Source organism: Gopherus flavomarginatus, chromosome 3 (genome assembly GCF_025201925.1).
Source record: "Gopherus flavomarginatus isolate rGopFla2 chromosome 3, rGopFla2.mat.asm, whole genome shotgun sequence".
NCBI lineage: Eukaryota > Metazoa > Chordata > Testudines > Testudinidae > Gopherus > Gopherus flavomarginatus.
In genome coordinates this window covers 172,130,211-172,136,059 of record NC_066619.1, presented here as the reverse complement: position 1 = coordinate 172,136,059, position 5,849 = coordinate 172,130,211, and positions in this window count along the sequence as shown.

Below are 5,849 nucleotides of genomic sequence, written 5' to 3'. Positions count from 1 at the left end.
AGGGAAGGTGTTTGATTTTTAAACCATGTTAGCTAACACATGATAAACTCCTAGTGTGAACAAAGGACTTGCTAACACATGGAAGATATATCTGCCTTGTCCATCCTAGGAGTTTACCATGTGTTAGCTAGCACAGCTCTCAAACACACATCCTTTTTTCCTGCTCTGGACGCATTCAGGGGTAGTGTGAGATATGTACACACAGGATCCCTGAATAAGGGGAGTCCTATACATATGGACCAGGCCTCTGAACTACTATTTCTCCCTACTCCAGCTTTTAACTCCCAAAGCCATTGAGGCCCCTGGTGTTTGAGTTTCTGCCTGGTGTTCTCACACTTTTTGCGATGCTAATAATTCAAACCTGGTTTTCTATAACGTTTGACAACTGGGTGTATTCATACTGCAGCTCTCCAACACCACATTCTACAAGCCATTACTCTCTGATCCCTCAGGGTTACTAAAAGAAACTACACCATCTGCTCAAGAAACTTCCTGAAAAAGCACAAGAGCAAATCTGCACAGACACCCTCCTAGAACTCTGAGCAGGCGAATTCTATCTGCTACCCAAGATCCATAAACCTGGAAATCCTGGACGCCCCATCATCTCAGGCACTGGCATCTGACAGCAGGATTGTCTGGCTATGTAGAGTCTTTCCTCAGGCCCCATGCTACCAGCACTCCTAGCTATCTTCGAGACCCCACTGACTTCCTGAGGAAACTGCAATCCATCGGTGAACTTCCAGAAAACACCATACTAGCCACTATGGATGTAGAAGCTCTTTACACCAACATTCTACACAAAGATGGACTACAAGCCATCAGGAACAGTATCTCTGATAATGTCACGGCAAACCTGGTGGCAAAACTTTGTGACTTTGTCCTCTCCCATAACTATTTCACATTTGGGGACAACGTATATCTTCAAATCAGCAGCACTGCTATGGGTACCCACGTGGCCCCACAGTATGCCAACATTTTTATGGCTGACTTAGAACAATGCTTCCTCAGCTCTCATCCCCTAATGCGCCTACTCTACTTGTGCTATGTTGATGACATCATCATCATCTGGACCCATGGAAAAGAAGCCTTTGAGGAATTCCACCATGATTTCAACAATTTCCACCCCATCATCAACCTCAGCCTGGAAGAGAGCCACTCCCTGGACAGTCACATAAACACCACCCTATACCGGAAATCTACTGACCGCTATGCTTACCTACATGCCTCCAGCTTTGACATACACCACATCACACGGTCCATTGTCTACAGCCAAGCTCTAAGATACAATCACATTTGCTCCAACCCCTCAGACAGAGACAAACATTTACAAGGTATCTATCAAGCTTTCTTACAACTACAATATCCATCTGCTGAAGTGAAGAAATGGATTGACAGAGCCAGAAGAGTACCCAGAAGTCACCTACTACAGGACAGACCCAACAAAGAAAGTAACAGAACGCCACTATCCGTCACCTTCAGCTCCCAACTAAAACCTCTCCAGCGCATCATGAAGGATCTACAACCTATCCTGAAAGGTGATCCATTACTCTCGCAGATCTTGGGAGACAGGCCAGTCCTTGCTTACAGACAGCCCCCCAACCTGAAGCAAATACTCACCAGCAACCACACAACAAAAACGCCAACCCAGGACCCTATCCGTGCAACAAAGCCCATTGTCAACTCTGTCCATGTATTTATTCACGGGACACCATCATAGGATCTAATCACATCAGCCATACCATCAGGGGCTCATTCACCTGCACATCTACCAATGAGATATATGCCATCATGTGCCAGCAATGTCCCTCTGCCATGTACATTGGCCAAACCAGACAGTCGCTACGTAAAAGAATAAATGGACACAAATCAGACGTCAAGAACTATAACATTCAAAAACCAGTCAGAGAGAACTTCAGTCTCCCTGGTCACTCAATTACAGACCTAAAAGTCACAATTCTCCAACAAAAGAACTTCAAAAACAGACTCCAATGAGAGACTGCTGGATTGGAATTAATTTGCAAAATGGACACCATTAAATTAGGCTTGAATAAAGACTGGGAGTGGATGGGTCCTTACACACAGTAAAACTATTTCCCCATGTTTATTCCCCCCCTCACTATTGTTCCTCACACCTTCTTGTCAACTGCTGCAAATGAACCATTTTGATTACCGCTACAGTTTTTTTCTCTCCTGCTTGAAATAGCTCACTTTAATTGATCACTCTTGTTAGAGTGTGTGTGGTAACACCCACTGTTTCATGTTGTGTGTGTGTGTGTGTGTGTGTGTGTGTGTGTGTGTGTGTATATATATATATATATATATATATATATATCTCTTCCTACTGTATTTTCCACTGCATGCATCCGATGAAGTGGGCTATAGCCCACAAAAGCTTATGCTCAAATAAATTTGTTAGTCTCCAAGGTGCTCCTCGTTCTTCATAGTACAGTGTTTCAGAGCTAATGCCAAGGCAGTTTGTATTTTTCAAAGGTGTAGATGCTTGTTATATATTTTCCTTTCAGCTCAGTATTGTCATGTTCAGGGATGCCTTCTGTAACATGCTTTTTCAAGTCAATTGTGCTTGTATGGGCCCACAATGGGTGTGTCTACGCAGCAAGCAGGAGCCCGAGGCAGTGAGTCTCAAAGCCCAGGTATACAGTCCCTGGCTTGCAGGGCTCCTGCTGCAGTGCTAAAAATAGCTGTGTTGGCTCAGGCTCTGAAGTCCAGGTCCCAGCCTGAGACTGAATGGCTACACTGCTATTTTTAGCATCTTACAGTGGGGCTCTGAGACTTGCTGCTACAAGATCCTGCTTGCTGTATAGATGTACCTGCTGTGTACAGTGGTCTTTCATAACCATTCTCAGTAAGTGCTGTGCTGTTATTTCTCCCCATTCCAACTTGCCTGTCTAATGCATTGAGCATATATCAAGATGTGAGCATGTTGGTCAGGTGACAAATGCAGTGGCACAGAACTCAGGAAATCTGGGATCAGTTTCCTCTATAAGCTTGGGCAAGTCATTTAGCCTCCACTACCCACCTGTATTTCCTTTCTCCTATCCATTAATCTGACATGCCTATTTAGATTGTAAACTTCAGCACGGAGATGCTCTCAGCACAGTGGGGCCCTGATCTCAGTTGAGGCCCAAAAGTACTAGCAGAATATAAACAAGAATAGTAGTGATGCAGATAGGTCCAACCCAAGTCCTGCTAGCTCTTGGATTGTTTGTGCCCTAAAACCATTCAAATTGTAGGAATTTCTTACAGGGAAACTAAAAAGGCACCAAACTTCTTTGTTAGTTTAAAAAAAAAAGTATGTCTGCTGCTTGCAGTTTGAGCAACTTACTAGCAAAACTATTGAGCCTTGTTCTTCACAGCCTGGCACCTCATGGTCATGGGTGTAGAACACTGTGGGTGCAAACCCTTGCCAACTCAGAATGATAGAGTTTTCACCCACTGGGCATGGGTGTGAATGATGACTACACACAGTGCAAGGCAGCAGAGAAGTATGCCTACTGGGTTTATAAGATTGTAAATCACTTTCAAAATCAAATTACCCGTGGGAAAATGTGTTGTTTAATGTGTACTTTGAAATTCGAGATTAATTACATGTCTCCGCAGTAGAGCGTGGAGCATGGTATGGTTTGCTGGGCTGTGCTTCTGAAAATAAGTTTTCTAATAAATCCCACTGGACTTTGCTCATTGGAAACTGTGTATTACTTTTGCCTCACTTGTACTGTATTGTGTGGAACAATACATAAGCCCATGGTCCATCCAAGTAGAGGGCTAAGTTGGGCCTCAGTAGGAAGTAGGACCACAACATAGTGTCTCAGCAGGAGCTCCAGAGGCATTCCACGTGGGCCAGACAACACTTTCTGCAGTGCTAGGGGAGGGCAGTTACTGCTAAATCCATTAGAGTACATCTCCCCTCAGTGAGACACCCACAACTAGCCTGTGTCAGTTGATTCAGGCTCAAGGGGCTTAGGCAACCCTTTAGCCTGATCTCTACACCTCAGTCAGCTGGCACGGGCCAGTTGTGGATGTCTAACTGCAGAGGAGATGTACTGTAAAGGTGGAGAATGTACTCCATTCCCCTTTCTCCCTCTAGGCAATTTTATCTGGATGGATTTAATTTATCGCCAGTTAATATGAAATAGTTAACACACTTGTAACAGTTAGTGTGGACACTCCTGATACATTTGTGCTTTATGAAGTAGCCTAAAACAGGAGTTCTCAACCTTTTTCTTTGAGGCCCCCCACAACTTGCTATAAAAACTCCACAGCTCACTGTGCCACAACAACTGGTTTTCTGCATATAAAAGCAAGGGCTGGCATTAAGTGGTAGCAAGCAGGGCAATTGCCAAAGGCCCCACATCATAAGGGGACCCAAGAAGCTAAGCTGCTCAGGCTTTGGCTTCCGCCCCGGGTGGTGGAGCTCAGGGTGGAGGGGCTTTAGCTTTCTGCCCTGGGTCCCAGGGAGTCTAGTGTCAACCCTGCTTGAGGGCCCTCAGGGGGCCTCAGATGCCTGGTTGAGAACTGCTGGCCCAGAACAAGTCTGCGGGGACTATCCACAGTAGCCTTTACAACATGTTAAGCACCTTGAGTTGCAAACAAACCTTATAAGGGAATGTAAATATGTCTGGTAGCAAAACAATGAGTGCACAAGCACAGACATTCAAGAGTGGAGAGAAGCCTTCTTGTACCCTTTCCCCCTTGTGCACTTATACAGGGCTGGGTGCAGTTTGACCTAGAATGTGTATCCTTCCATCTTCATCCCATGTCCAAATCTTCAGCAGCTGACAAGGCTCATAGCACCATACTTCCTCAGTAGAAGTCTTCAGCCACCTCAGAATCCCACTAGCTTCCCCCTCTTCCCCCACCCATTCAGGATAATGATTGTCAATAGCTAAAGCTACACTTGTTCCTCTGTCCTTACCTATTGATACTTGTTGTCTATTCTTTACCTGTCCGCTACACTGATATTCTGGTGGCCAGGGATGGGTCACCTGCTGTTGCAGCAGAGTAGTTGTTCTTCTGCTTTTGTCTTACCCACCTTGAGGTCAGGCCACTGGCTGAATGTGGTTAAAGCCTGGGAGGGAGCCTAGACAATAACTCAACTAGTTTAGCACATAGTGAATTAAAAGATGCCTAGTTTAGAAGTGTTAGCTAGCACAATCTTTAAATTCTTGTCAGGAGAAAGCCCAGATGGAGGTAAGGAGGAGGCTGACTATAAACTGAATGGACAATCATCCCTACACTTCACTTTATATTTGCAATGGAAGGCAACTGGGGGCCAGACTTTTAGTGGTATTTAGGCATCTAAAGGTGCAGATAGGCACCCAGTGGGACTTTCAGAAGTACCTGGGTACCTAACTCCCATGGGCACTGGATTAATGAAATGAGTTTTAAAAACTGACTTATACCAGTGTAATATTCTCATGCAGACAAGACCTACATCTTGAGAATCTGTACTCTGTTAACCAGCTGCATGGGGATATATGCCATGTTAAAATAAGACTGCCACAGATAGAGTATGAAGATCTTCTATTGCTTCTAAATGAGAGGTTTTTTTAGAAGTGTTTAAAAACTGTTCTAGAAAGGTGCTTAAGCCCATTTTAGATTCCAGTATAGACAATACTTAACTAGTTTATAATCTATACAATAAAGCCATGTTATGTCATGGGTAGGCTATGCCTATATATAAATGTCAATTTTCAGGCAACCCTTGGCTGGGAGGGCGGGGTGGGGGGGGTGAGGTAGACAGGAGTAAGCACCAGAACACTACTTTCCTCATTAACTAAGTGGGCATTTAAAAGAGTAAATGGTTAATTAAAAACTATGTGCACAAGGTC